We start from the raw sequence: 16,587 nt of genomic DNA on the forward strand, positions 1-16,587 counted from the left end.
CTCACCAGTACCATTTGTAAGGTTATGGTATACATCACATCAGATCTTACATATGATAATACAGAGAACATTCAATTCCTTTGTTAAAGGTAGGGTCCTGTTTGGTGTAATCAATTTTTTGTTAGGGTCACTGAAGCCATAGATACGCACCATGCCATTCATACTTCTTACATGGACGTAGTTAAAGCATTCAGTACAATCAGTCAACAAGCTTGCACAACTTCACATAAATCCTTACATCCTCCTTTGCATATCCAACTTGCTGACTGATAGAACTTACAGAGAAAGGGTCAAGGATACCTCTTTTTGCACAAAAGCACATATTCACTGGAGTTCCCTAAGGCTCCATCCTGGTCCCTGTACTTTTTGGCATCCACTTTTCTGATGTTAAGGCAGGTGCTGATAGACTATGGCTCACTAAGTTTGCTAGTGACCGCAAACTGATATCATAATCTCTTCTAAAGACAAACGCATCCTTTAACATGGGCTCAATTAGACTAATGTCTGGTGCACTGACCATGGGCTTAAGCTTAATGAGAAAAATATAGTATGGTGTAATTTGTCAAGCAAGACTTTCCCACTTCATACAATATTAAATATACATCCCTTAAAAAAGCTCACTAGTCAGAGATCTGAGTATCTTCATCTATAAACTATCCTTTGACCATCACAGCCCAGTTATAGTTGGAAATTCAATCTAACCAAAACAGTTAATCTCCAAAGATATATTTCCATGACAAAGGAAGCCATAATCCCTCTACCTTCCTTATCTGACTCATCGTAGAATACAATGCCTTCTTTGGCATTTACTGCACTAAGCATCTCAACCAACCCGAAAGACCTCAAAGATTTCTGTTAATGAAACAACTGGTTTAAACGCAGTAAGCTGCACTGAAAGAGGAAACACCTTTTCCGTAGATCCTGTATGCTGTCTTATAAAGGCTTCTTCATAGTGATCCATACCAGCCCTTCGGAACCATGAAAGACCCAACCCTGGCTGATCGTTTGCAGTTAAACAAAATAACTATTACTATGAACACCACACCTTAACCTTCACTGACACATAAATGGAACATGCTGCCATGACAGATGCCTCTAACCTAATTCCTAAATTATGGAGTAAGCTTCATATGGACATTAAACGATGTAGCACATTGGCTGCATTCACAGCCACTCTGTGTGATTATATGGGCAATCATAAGTGTACCTATGGGGTATATCGTATAACATTCCTCAGTCAGGGAGCCTAACTCATCCATTTATTCTTCAGCCTAGCTGACAAGGCTTCTTAGCAGTGTTCTGGACCACATGCCTACTATTTAACTAAGAACCTATTATCTTAGCTAACTACAAACATATAACAATCTACCATCATAACAGGGGATATCAGCATAGTCTGGCCAAACTCACAACTTCCTCAGCATATAAACAAACAAGAATAAATCATTAGCTTATTTGGTCTTAACCAGCCAATCTTAAAGCCAACTAAGGTGGTGAAGCAGCTTGAAAAGAAAGTATCCCAGACTGGGTATAAACAACCGATCCTAACAACATTAGTGAAGTAGGAGCACTATTGGACATTACAGAGTATCAGAAATATACAATGGAAATATACAAAATACATAAAATGATATCCTATACATCTGTTCAATTAAAAAAAATGCTTTCAACTCTCAGCTTAAATAATTTAGTTGCACTCCAGTTAAACTTTTATCTCTTGATGAACTTATTAACTATTTCAATCTGACATTTCTAAATATTCTGAATTAACTGGCACTTGCACAAAAAAAGCAAAATATAGACCTATACCCTGATTGATATGGGATATCAAGCAACAGGTGACTCCTAGTGATAAAGCACAGAAACAATGGAAAAAGGATACTTACCTGAAAATAAGATGCATGAGACAACTTCCCTGAAAAATTAATTTCACGAATGCCCGGATCATGGCATTTTTACTCCGGGAAATTAAACACTTGACCACTATGACAAAACAAATGAACCAAAGCAAATAAAACTCACCCAAGTGGGGGTTTTGCCACTCTCACCTCCCTAACTAGACCAACTCTGAGATCACACTACAGTCTGGAAAAGGGCAATGTTCACCATGGTGGCCAAGTGGTTAATTTCCCAGAGTAAAACTCCTGTGATCTGGGTGTTTGTGAAACTAAGTTTTTGGTGAAGTTGTCTCATGCATCTGATTTTTGGATAAGTGAAATTTTGATAATACCAGGTAGACCTATATATATGTATATATATATATATACATATATATATATATATATATATATATATAGAGAGAGAGAGAGAGAGAAACACCACAGCTTGCTGCATGGTTTCAAACAAATGGTGCATGGAATAATATAATATGAGATTGTCCTCCAACAGCTGGATCTTGATAGGTTTGACTTGATATTTATGGGGATGGACCATTGTTAATGTCTCAGGTTTCATATTCTCATATGTCTGCAACATGCAACAGTGTAGAAATCCAGTACTTTTTAAAACATCTTTCGCAGAAAAATAACTTAGTAGCTTGATAAATACACATAAAATTATAATTCATTCTCCACATTTGTTTGTTTTTCTTTAGAAGCTCATGTTTTTTTTTACTGAGGAAAGGTTTAGTAAAGCTCATCAGCGCCCTATAAGGTAAATACAATATCAGAATGTCTAGAATACCTCTGCAAAGACAGCTTTATTTTCTTTTTACATTTGTGTCACTTAAATGAGCAGCAACATGCTGAAGTCTGTCCTATATAAAAAGTGCTGCAGTGTCGTATTGCCATATGCATAAACCTATCATAGCTGCAAGTAATCAACTGTCCAATAAAAAGTGTTACTAGTGTTGACCAATATGAAATATTTAGTTTCACAAATATATTTGTCATAAGTAGTTAACTCAGGCTGAATATCCAAAGAGTTTATTGCCTATTCATTTTTGATAGTCTAAGAACTGTGTCTATTTTTATACCATCAATGCAAATACAATGTTCGCAAGTTTTTGCCCATAAAGAAACAAAAATTGCATGCTTCCTCTAAGTAGCTGTCAAAAAACTGTCCTGAATTCAAATATGAATACCTATTGATAACTTCTTTACTTTGAAAGTATTATTTCCATATGTGGTAACCACATCTGCAGCGGTGGTGCAGCGGTAGCATTGCCACCTCACAGCAAGAGGTCCTCCCGTTCGATTCTCAGCTGGATCGCCTTCTGTGTGGAGTCTGCATGTCCTCCCCATGGTCAAGTGGCATTCGAAAGACATGCGTGAATGGGCATGCCTTCGTTGAAGGTTGGGCACCAAGCTGGCACCGTAAAAATCTACTGCCAATCATTAGCGGACCGGAGTTCCGCCGTTGCGACCCCTAACCAGGAAAAGTTGAAAGAAGAACATTTCCATATTTGATAACCATTCTTAACTTATTTCTGTCAGACCTTTGATGAATATTAGTAAAGTAATTTAATAAAGTCACTCCAACTGAATTAGATCCAACTTTTTGTGGTTGATCAACTGTGTGTTTTTTTTTTTAGGCTCTGAGAAAAAAAATTCTCTCATTCATTTTGTCCACACTTGTGTTTCCAAATCCTTTTCATCACAGAATGAACATTTATGATGCCTAGGAATTTCTACTTGAGGCTTCTAACAATGAATTTCTTGTATATGGCTTATGGTATAGGGTTGTAGATACTGATCCAACAATTGATTTAGTCTCAGAAATGTCTAAACATTCTATAGTAGATGCAAAACCAAAGGCAGTGGAGTTCAACATGCCACAAAAGCCATGTGTGTGTCAACATCACTGCTTCATATCAGCTGGCAGTCATCCAGGCATCTCCTCAACATGGCCATGTTGTAAAGACTGCTATTATGGTCATTATAAGTCAGTTCATTCCCTAACAAACCTGTGAATGGTATGCATAGACTGGGACAAATGTAGCTCGCATTCCAATTCTTCTTAGGTGTAAATAACACTTGTCCTGATACTAAAACATCATGTTCTAGAACTGCACGTAATAGGGCAAGTAAAAAAAAAAATATATATATATATTGTGTATATGTTGGACACAGAAAGCTAAACTTGCGTTTGCAGACCAGCTTTACAAGGGATACTTATATATAATTACTGTACATTTAGTGCATGTAAATATGAATGCCATTCATCTATTTAAAAAAATCTGTTGTGCCCTAAGCTGAGCCCTAATCAGTGTCAATATTGGTTAGAGATTGAATTCTGAAACTGTACTGGTTGCGTAAGGGAATCATGGCAGATGACAGCTAACTTGTGGATTTTTTTGGTAGAATATAAAGCATTTGGGATTTAGGAACTAACACAAACAACTGACTGCATAGATATGTAGACATCAATATGTAGACATCAATATGTAGACATCAATCTTCTAGCCTTAGTTTCCATTAAAAAATGATCTATTAATCTGTTAAAGTCAATAACCAGATTTAAATAGTGTCCAAGATAACAGGTGTGGTCTGTTAATAGTTGTTGCATTTCAGAATTATACTCCATAAAGTTCCACTTCACAAGACCATCACTATTACCGCTTTGGTGATAACTAAATTATTATTATTAGTTAGTGACTTTACAGCAACATGCTCTGTTTTTCTAAGTTATATTCTAAATTCTAAAGAGAGTGGCTTGACTACTCCTTTTAAACCTTTTAGCCTTATCAGTTTTATCCTTGGCATCAGTAAAATGAAAAGTACATTTGCGACTATTCCAATTAAAAGCTATGCCTTTCTGTGAGTCATTAAAGTCTCTGTAATATTTTTTAAGTTTTCATTTTTTCAGTTCATTTTCATATGTTGGCATATCACTGAAAAGGAGCATATGTAACTGTTCATATCTGGTATCACTAGCAAATCTTTGTAGGTTAGCAGTACATTTTTAACTAGTTTATTAATGGCAGTCATTTTTTCCTCACAGTAATTAACAAGTAGAGGGAGAAAATTCTTAGCTGCAGTTCTTTGAACAGATGGCTATTAATTGAGGGAACTAGCATTCTCTTAACCCACAGTAGGCTCACCTTAAAACTTAAGTCCCCTCAGGGCCATAACTCTGCTTACATAAGCCTTTAATAATTTAATACGTCATACCGCATATCTTAGTTTTCTTGAGTGGAAAGTCAAATCCTTGAAAGCTGTAGCAAAATTAAGGTTTCCCATTCTTCCTGCTTTTCCTTCATTAAAAAAAAATTCTTACTTGTGGACTGTAGTTGGAAAGCGTGTGACATTGTCCTTATCCTCTGATAGCAGAGTCAGGAGAACCAAGAGATGATCTGGATTTACCATAACTATTCCAGCCAAACACATAACAAAAAGGGCTGCTTTTAATTTCAAGGGCCGGCAATCAAATAGATATAAACCCACCATCGTTTGTTGCATGGTCCTAAACAAATGGTACATGAAATAAAATTATAACTTCAACTGTAAAAAAATCTAGCATTCTTTTTCATTTTTGAAAGCACTAACGCTAATTTATTTGCAATAAATTCTAAAATGTCTAAGTAACTCTATTATAGCAATAACCCATGACTGGGTATGGGTCATGCTGGATTTACCCACGTTTGGTGTGGTTTGGTCACGAGGGAAAAACCCAAGTGACCACAAAGCAAACTGTGTGTAAATCCTGCATTACCCACACCCAGCCATGGGTTATTACTATTATACAATGACATTTTTTAAGAAAAATGTTAGTTACTTTTCTTAAATGATGTTCTTGTATAAGGGTGTCATGCTGCTCTTCTGCTTTTTTCCAGGTATCCTGGGGCTTTCCTGAAGTACTGTGCATGTATATGGCACTTGCATTCCCATGCTTACACAGTACATCTGTGCTTTGCCAAGAAATTAACGGGGAAAGGAAGATCTCCATTGCTTCTTTAGTCTTTTTTTTTTTTCTAACGAAAAAAAGTTTGCAATCTGGATAGTTTAGAGGTATGAGACAGACACGGGAGAAATACAATGAAAATCAGGAACGTTATGCAAAACACACCTGATTTTCTTTGTATTTCTGTACTCTCTCTCTTGTACCTGTAAACTATCCAGATTGCGAATTTCATAACATTTGTCATTTGTTTTATATGTATGCTGCCTGAAAAGTCGTCATATATTTTGAATTAAAAAAAATATTAAAGAAGCAACAGAGATCTTCCTTTCTCCATTGCTTTCGTGCCAATGGATTTAAGTTTCAATATCACAAACAAAAAAGATAAGCAGCCCTTTTTGTTATGTGTTTGGCTGGAATAGTTATTGTATGCATACACCCCTCTTGTCTGCAATCTTGCAAATAGTAGCTTTTTTCCATAAAATGGAAGGAGCTTTCTCCTTGACAGTGTAAGCTCGAACTTTGCTATTATTGGTCTAGGCTTTTTTCTGTTATTACTCCTCAGAGCACTCACTCTGTGAGCTCTGTTAATCTGAATACTTTCTGTCGATATCTCTGCCACTCTTTTCAACACTTTTTTGTGAAGGCTCTGCAATCTGCATCTTCCATGTGTACTGCTACACCTATAGACCTAATATTCTCTCTCTGAGATCTGTCTGCAAGCTCCATCAGTTTTGTACAATGTCCTCCTGTTTTACCCTCATTCCTTGCAAGCTTTAGCTTCCTTCTCTGCATTCTGTAGCTCTGATATAGCATCTGAGTAGGATGTCAAAGTGTCTTCCATTTCCTACGATCTCCTGTTGTTGCATCCTATGCAGTCTGACAGAGTGGCCAGAGATGTTACCAGAAAAGATTCTGATTGACAGAGCACACGGAGTGAATGCTCTGAGGAGTAATAACAGAAATCAGCTTAGACCAATAACAGCAAGGTTTCAAGATTATACTGTCAAGGAGAAAACCCTTTACATTTTATGGAAAAAAGATATTTACAAGACTGCAGACAGGAGGGTGTATGCATATAATAAATATTACAGCCAAACACATAACAAAAAGGGCTGTTTTTTTGTTCATAATAAGATGATGTAAAAAGTGTATATTCGTACTATATATTAATCAGAAGAAAGACCGGGTGACCAGACTCTTCATCAGTATATGCTAAATTTACAAAGGGCAATCTGGTTGGGCTTACCAGTCAGTATGCTCATTTCTGAATATTAATGTACCATCATTGTATAAATAGTTCAGTGAAAACCTGTTGGAGTCATCAGTGCAATCTAACACCATTTCATAGAAATAAAACTTGATTGCTTTTATTGCAAAATATGTGACTCTGTATAACCAATAAAATTAAATAAGGAAACCATTTTTATAATCATCTATTGGTACTGGATATTATTTTGTTCTTTATAAGCATAATAATAACAATTGATTTCAATACATCTCTTGCAAACAAACATTTATTGCTGAAACATCAGAAATATTTGTGCAGTCCAGATATTATTAACCTATTTATTCTAACTTACTTTATAATGCAGCAATAAAGCATTTATACTTTAAACATAAATATGTCAACAAGATCATCTAGTGGGCAGCATAATATTTCCTAAATATTTTATGAGACTACATTTAAATAATGAATTAACAAAGGTGCAAAGTGTAATGTTTGCATTATGTCTGAGTTTAATAAAACATGAACTGGGATTATTCAAAGATGTGCAGTGATGTAGATTCATAGAAGGTTGCTGAAGTCCGCAGCACACATTAATATGGGTAGCAGCAATGCATAAGGTGTGGACAATTTGATGATAAAGGAAGAATGATACACAAAGCTCAAAACAGCATGGTATGCAGTGCATGCTAATGAGCACATAATGACACTGAAATAAGGAATTCCATGCAAGTCAGCCACACATTATATGTACATGATGAAACCCCAGATAGTAAACCAATTCAGAAACAAATAAAAAGGGCTTACTGCTAGTGGTGCATACCTATCTTTAACTCTAAGAATCTTGCGGTCTGTAAAGGGAAACATGTTTTTATTAATAGTACCTATAGCTGTGTATTATGAGTTAATGGACACCTTCAGATCCAGTGACTGCAATGTTACTCATCATAGCCATTCACACCAATGGAAAAGAAACGGACAACTGCCTAACATGTCATCGGACTGTGGATTGATCTGCCATGGATATTAACTGAGACCTTGTCAACATAAGTCACCATAAGAAGAACTGTGTGTGATGCATGGTTTGTCCATTCCTGTGGATAGTAAGGTATGTGTGTTTTTTTCCACCATGTCTATGGGTACTTTCAGCAACCTAGTAGGGATACATTAGGAATACTGCAAGCATCATCCAAGCAAAGCCTAAATCAGTTCCTTGATATTATGCCTCAGTATGTGGGGAATCAGGTCTGTTTCCCAGGACTGCAGAGTACAGAACCACCACTCTGCAGGAATTTTATATATTTTCTTTCCCTATGGTCCTGCCAGCCATTGACTGCACAGATACATACACATTACCATTAAACCTCATCTGGTTTAGAGAGACTTCATCAACAGGAAGGGATTCCATCTCCTTAATAGCCAGGTGGTCTGTAATGCCCAGGGATTTATTAATAGTGCATCTTTTCACAACACATGCAGTTCCCATGATTTGCACAACTGGCACCTGTCTGACCTACATCAAAGTTCCCGCAAATGGATTTCATACAGGGTCATCTGGATGGCAGGAGCACATTAAAACTAGATATGCCAGCCTATAATGACACAGGTACCATGTAAGCAGGGAGCATACCACAAATAATATGGTCTGTTGTATGTTGAGGTGATGCCAGATATGCCCTAGAGCCCTGGCTAATAACCCTCATTCACAATCCCAAACCATGCAGGAACTGGCTTATAATGCAGCACTTGCTGTTACATGTAATGTACTGCAAAGGGTGTTCAGCCTAATCAGCAATGCTACTTTTGCCTAGATAGATCAGGAAGAGAATTGCACTATGCTCCTAAAATATGCAGCAAGATCTTTGTTGCACATGAAATGCTGCACAATATGGTTTTGTACAAACAGTTGGAGCAGCAGGTTACTGTTTTGGCAGTAACTTCCATGCCATATATTCTAGCAGTGGAAGGGCAAGGTGGAGAGTCAGGTGAGGTAGACACAGCAGTAGTGACACAGCTGTGACAGAAGCAGGTAAATACACTGGAATAGTGAGAAAGAGGTGGCATCCAGTATATAATCATGGGAAATTACAGAAATAACACAAAACAAAGTGATACAAGCTATGTAAGGCAGTGCATGAACTAATCATGCTGTGTATTAGATATACACATACCCACATAGATTAGGGGTGGGCAGGCCACAGTCATCACTTGTGCAGCTGACTGGTGGGGAGACAATAACAGGTCATGGCAGATGACCTCAATAGCCACATACTATGGGAGGTTGTGGGGAATTGGAGAACTCATCCTCCAGTTGTGAGATCAAGCTGCAGTGATGTGTCCAGTCAGCTGGCTTGTAGTATCAGAGTTTGATGCAGCCCATGGCAGGGAAGGTGTAGAACAATGAAACTGAATATTAATGACAGGACATAGCAAATGTTGATCCCCACAAGCACTATTATCCATGAAGTAGTTATTGATCATGTGTAGGAATGGTGGTGTCTATACTCACAGGTGACAGGGAAGGGAAAGAACTATGTGAACATTCGCATGCAGCCTGATGAGGCCTCATAGCTGGTGAGCGAGAGGAGTGACATTGGCCATGACTTGGGTGATACCCATCACTGGGTGTGCCAAGCAGTGTGCCTAGACACTGATGCAATCTTTTTAACAGTCTTAGCAGGCTGACATTTGATAGTACGTATCTGACTTCTCTGCATGCTGACCCTCCCATAGGCATGGAAGACATGGCCATTGGAGAAAACTCAGAGGGCGGTGCATCTAATAATGGCACTGATTGGGAGGGGCAGCATGTGCCACCAGTGACCACAGCAGCATTGTCTGCTTCCTATTAACATACTTCATGGCACTGTGCATGTGTTGCATGTCATTCTAGAATCCATACAGCACAGTAATCATTTCCATCATGCTGTTAGTAGCACCTGATTGTGCCAGGATCACTGACCTGTACATTCTCTGGTCAATGTCAAATATCTCAATCACAGCATGGACAGAACTGGAATCATGGTAGTGACCTCAATCCTCCATCTATGTCATGTGGTGGATTTGTGCACCTTATGGGTGGTACACATTTCAGATATCTGCACTCTGAGGGAATCTAATGTGGAAGCTATCCATCATACCCAGGTAAGGCTGTATGCCTACCCTATAAGCCTACAAGGCCTTCTTTTATGGTGGGTGCTGGTGACCCACCTCCCAGTATGTTGCAGAAAGTACCACTGAACCATACAACCATGTCATTTGCATGTTGTTGTCATTGACAGATGTAGGTACACTGCTGACACAAGTCCTTTGTTGTCATGTTATGCTGCATTTTCATATAGTGGAACCTATGATAACAGGAACACACATGACACTCCTGTCATCCCACAGATATGCATCCAATATCCTCCTTGGCATATATAGACTACACATTAAAATACAGATACAGCATACTTTACAGACATGCCTTCTCAAACAGGTGCCTCGACAGACAGATATGCAGGTGGGCCTTGGTCAGTCCTTTTCTTCAAATGCAGTGGAATGTGCGGTGTTGTACTGTAGTGGATATTACTAAACTGACGTGTCCTCAGCTGACACATGGATGCTTGGTGCCAGCCCAGGTTCAAATCTAAGCTATGCTGACCATGTGGAGTCACTCCTCTAGCTGGTAAGTACCATTAAAAACTACTCAGACTCAGTAATATGCTCTTGTATGATAGTCAATCTCTTGTGGTGGACCTGTCTTTTGCAATGTCCTGTGCCTTTTCCTCTGAATGGAGTATACATGTAAGTAACCTGTTTTTGAACTTGATGCAGAGATCTGTTATGGCTGTTCACAGCATTCACATCTTACAGCACTCACTGCAAAATCTGGGTTTGATCGTGCTCGTCTTCAGTACCTTTGTCCAAGACGTGCATGCCATGTATATGGGGACCTGCAGTAGCACTTCATTTTCCTAGGCATTCAATTTATCCAGGTGCTGTATCTCTCAGAGGAACATCCCATTTCAAGCATATTTGTGGCCAAAACATGTCAATGTGAGTGTACAGCATATTGTAGGATGACAGTACTTATGACCACCTCCTCCTTCCTTTATACACACATCTTTATGTGGAAGAATTGAAGATTAACACAGCCTTCACACCCTCCATTTCTTTACTACACACATAGACAGACGCTTCCGCATCCATTTGCTCTTTTCTTATCCATACCATTTCCTCCGGAATTACATCGTTTCAACCTGTACAGCTATTCTTGAAAAGCAGGTACACATCCAAAAATCTGCTTTCCTAATTAGCAGAAAATGGAACCCATAATAATACACAGTTACTCCCACTTCTAGTGGGACTGTGGGATTCTACCCAGTAACACAAGCTTAGAAACGGGCGTTATTAAAATATAAGCATATTGTCAAAGACTCAGTGAAAACTCTGTACTTTAATAAATGATAGTACAACACAGTCATTTATTTTTGTTTCTGAAAAAGGGAGATGTAAGGTGGTCTTCTTTCATTAAATTTTTGGTGCCACTAGTATTTTGGTCATGTAATCTGGTTTCACAGGTACTAAACAGCTTCAGAACTGCTGTGTGTGTGTGTGTGTGTGTGTGTGTGTGTGTGTGTGTGTGTGTGTGTGTGTGTGTGTGTGTGTGTGAGCCAGAAAATTATGAGGACTTGTAAATCAAGCCTAAAAATAGGGAAATACCTAAAAATATAGGTACTTCATGTGAAAGGGTAAATCATTCTTGAAAATAGATACATTCCTCCAAAACAGGTACAGTAGATAGGTCTGCTCAATTATATGAAATTAATAAGGTTTGGCACTTTAATGTGCCCCTCCATGGTAGTTTATCTAATGGCTACTATGCTGTCCTTTCTTGTGCCAGAAGGATGACAGATGTAGCTAATGTGAGTGCACACTGACTAGGCTGTGCTAGCTTGCACTCTGACTTCTGTCATATTGATCAAGTGACCTGCTATAGGACCCCCACAGCCTTGAAGCAGCCTAGCTCTGCTAATACATTAGTAATATCATTTTAATTAATTATTTGGTCCTTTTCATAGATTGCTGGTGATATTCCGTGCCTAATAGTTATCCAAATAGCAATGTGGCTCATTGTTTGCTGCCTCTTGAAAAATAACACACCCCTTTCTGTGAATCTGAGTCATGATGGATATTAATAAAAAAATTCACAAATAGTTATGTAATCATCATTAAATTACTAAAATTAAAAAATGACACTCAAAATAATTAAACAAGCAAGATAACAATTAAAAAGTACCCCACGCAACTAGTGTAGAAAACTGCTCACAAGACACAACATACTCTGCTCATAAAAGCTTATGCAAACTACCTACATATTCAGTAGAAATATGGACGACCAGTACAGCTCATTGAAATCAATAGGAAAATATTACTCTGACCTATAAACACGCAGGAGAAATGGGCAAATGGAGTAGGTGGAGGTCAGGATCATTTGAAACATGAATATCTTGTATTGTGCTGTCGGTTGAAATTCCAAGAGCTGTGATCCTCAGAATACTGGAACTGAAAGAGTGAAAATGGAGGATATTTACAAAGTCTAAAGCTGCAGAAAATTAAGATAGAAGAGAGATAGTGGAACAGGTTAACAGCTTCAAGTATCTGAGAGAGTTGAGTGGGGGAGAAGGGAATTCTGAATGAAGAGGTCAAAGCAAGAATCAGAGGACCCAACTGGCATGGAATGCCATGGATATTGCATAAAAGAATGCCAAAGAAGCTGAAAATTAAGGTGTACAAAACAGTGTATGACCAGTACTACTGTATGATACAGAATCCTGACAGTGAAGACAGAACAGCTGAGGAAGCTAGAGGTGATGGAGATAAAGTGCTGGTAATGGGAGGCAGGATGCACATTGTGGGACAGATGAAGAAATGATGACATCGGAGCAAAAGGTTAAGTAGCTTCAATTACAGATAAGGTCAAAGAGAAGAGATTACAGTGGTTTGGGCACATGTGCAGGAAACTAAAGGATGAGTTGTTAAAAAAGATTTGGGAGAAACAGGAAGAAGGCAAGACAAAATGAGAACACTGAGCAAAGAGATGGATGGCTTGCATGAGAGAAGACCTAAGGCAGTTAGGAGGTAGGAGAGTGTCACTGACTCAAGATAAATGGCAGCAGTATGTAGAATACGCGGATTCCATATAGAAAATGTGGGATGATGATAATGAATCTGAGGTTACAGAACCTTGGACTATTCTCTTTGGTGTACAGTGACATTAGAATTAGTATATATAAATAGCAGGAGTGTAGGGGACAGGCCCGACCCATATATGTCAGGCTGGGATGGCAGGATTAAAATAACAGTGAGTTTAAAAATTCCCTATTCATTGTCTGAATTGCAGGATGGGGTCTCCCACCACATAAAAGGAGTAGTTATGGTGCAGAATTATGTTACTGTTTCACTCATCCCTTTACCACTTGTGATGAAATGCATTTGCTAAGCCTACAGTACAAGGCATTTGTACATCATACACCAGACCAGCATACATTCCCATTACCATATAAAAGGTATATATAATGTGTGTGCGCATGTCTATGCACATATATCAGCACTGAATATTGTCGAACATGTGTTTGGTCAACTAAGGAGCTAGTCAACAGGTATGCAAGATCTCGCAGGTGCTATGGGGGGCACAGTCAAGGAATGTATAGACCATACTAGAATGACTTAAAGTTTGTTTAAACAAAGCACTGTGGCTTTTTTTAGATCTTATGTCACCGAAATGTGCACTTATCTTTTCCTTAAAAGTGTGAGTAGTCTGGCCAATACAGCATGTACCACAAATGCACTGTGCCAAATAGATCACACATTTAGGGCCAGATTTCAAAAAAACTTGTTATGGGGGTAATGATTTACTTCAGTGTAAGCCTGCCTTGATTCCAAAACATTTGCTCTTAGTGTAAAAGTGAGTTACTCTGGAGTAAGGCCTATCAATAAAGCATGTTTACACTGGGGGCCAGATTCCAGGAGACTTGCTCTCTCTGTAAGTGACTTAGTTTAGTGAATACAGTAGAGTAAGACACTTAGACTGAGAGTAAGTCTTTTGGAATTTGGCCATTAGTATTACGAGTAACCAAGGATTGAATTTCATGAAAGTTTTTAAAATTTTTTTTTGGTGAAAGATTTTGTATTAAATACCAGACAGCAACTTTTACAAGCCCCACAACACCTATTACTCTGTATTCCATCAATGTTTGTTTTAAGTACTCTAGGATTGCTTTTTAATTAAAAAAAAAAAAATATATATATATATATATATATATATATATATATATATTGTGACAGCAATCTATGCCACCAATAGCCAAACTTAAGTATCTCATTAGAAAGTAAATGTGGCCAATGTTTCTGTACTAATTCTTTCTAAGAAAAGCAGTTGAAAAGATGCCACGAAACATGAGAAATTCAAGGTTTACTATCATTTTTGTGAATGACATACTGTCGGCAGTTATGCTGCTGAAAATCAGAATGTTATTTGCAAAATGAAAAGTGAGTTGGATAGTCGAACACACTTATGTGAATGCAGTAGTGCATTCGCATAAGTGAGTTGGATAGTCGAACACACTTATGTGAATGCAGTAGTACATTTGCATAAGTGTGTTTGACTGTATGTACGAGATTGCAGTACAATGGGGATTGGAAATTCATCCATATCCCCATTGTAATCTGATCTTGGAGTTGGAATAAATTAGTAGCAGGAGGTGTGGGGGGCACAGCAAAAACGTGATAGGTCATATAGGAGTTTGATTTACATCAGCTCCTATATGGCTATCACGTCCCATTTTCAACAATATCATCTCAAATGTGTTAATCATTTGGGGTGAAATTGTGTACGCTCGAAATGTTTTGTTTCAGTTTAACTTTTCATTATTTCAAACAGCAAATGTTTTGCCGTTCAAAATAACGATAGTACACTGAAATTCAAGGCTAAGGAAATCAATACATTGAGGCAGGGATTCTTCTACCTCTGATAATTTTACTACTGAAGGTGAAACTTCCATAACTGATAGCGAGTTTGATTCTGGCCCTATTATTAGTCAAGTATTACATAAGTGCAAAACTTTCACTGTGAATGTATTACAATCCCAAGTCTAAATATAACACAAGCTGGAAGCAGTCAAAAGACCAAAACACTTTCACAGTGAAAGTTTTGCACTTGTGGATTATTCTTGGTTGTTTCACTGTACGAGGTTCTTTACTTACCAAGTATTACATAACTAACATCACAGTGGATGCATGTGATTCATTAACTGGTTCTCGTTTATCAAATGTAGGAAATGGAGGGGGGGGGAACAAACAAAAGGATCATTCAAGCATTTCAAGATGCAATAAAAATATATGGAAGGAAATAAATAATTTAGCTATTACTATTTCACAGAAAAAATTGAGGGATTGTGAGTTTGTTGTATTAAATAAAGGGTTGAAAGATCATGCCTAAAGGTCTGAAATGGCCTTTGTTTTTTGCATAAAAAAGCATTTGCATGCATCTTTATGCATGCAATACTTTTTTATGCAAAAACCAAAGGCCATTTCACACCAGTTTAGAAATATAATTATTTTAAAAATTTCTTCCAGATGTGGAAGACTAAACATACATAGCTGTATTATGGCACTAATATTAGTGGACATGTAAAAGTTGATTATGTCACTTTGGGTTTTATCCCTAATTATGGCAGATTAGCATGGGTAAGTAATTGTGAATTAGGTTATGTAATTGCCAAACTGTTAAATTATCAGTATGGCAAACAGCTACCTATTAATAGGGTGGTTACATGGGATGGTATGTTATGTCAAGGGGAAACATTTAAACAATTAAATTATTTTTTTTATTGCAGATTAATTTATAATCCAACAAGCAAATTTAAAGAGATTGATACTGTCCTTATATATTAGGAAGAAGAGAATGTTATTTCATACTTTGCGACAGGATCTGAGTGGATAATCCAAAACCCAGATATTTTGCATCCTACCCAAAATTCACAAAAAATAGTAATTATCCGCCTATGTAATTCATTGTTTCTTGGAAAGGCTCACTCACTGAGCCTATTGTTAAGTTTCTGGAAAAATGTCTCAAACCCCTGCTGGCTATGACTCGCTCAAGAATTAAAGATTCTACTGAATTTGTTAATGTTATTTCAGAAATGTTTGTGGAAAAGCAATGGTACATGTGTAATTTATATGTCCAGTTGTTATATACAACCAACCATACCATATGAGGCAGGCTTATGAGCTTTGAACAATTGGTTGAATTGAAACCTTTGAATTGAAAGGTTTCTTAATCAAGGTGAGTGAGCTAGGCCTTACCATAAATATTTCTTATATCTGAAAAGAATGTTAATTACTGCTCAGGGGTACCACAATGGGGGGCAGGTTTTTCCTCACCTATGCAGATTTATTTTTGCGATACTTTGAGTATACACTCACACACACACACACACACACACACACACACACACACACACACACACACACACACA

The sequence above is a fragment of the Protopterus annectens genome, chromosome 16.part0, assembly GCF_019279795.1.
Source record: "Protopterus annectens isolate FY-2018-M chromosome 16.part0, PAN1.0, whole genome shotgun sequence".
Lineage (NCBI taxonomy): Eukaryota > Metazoa > Chordata > Ceratodontiformes > Protopteridae > Protopterus > Protopterus annectens.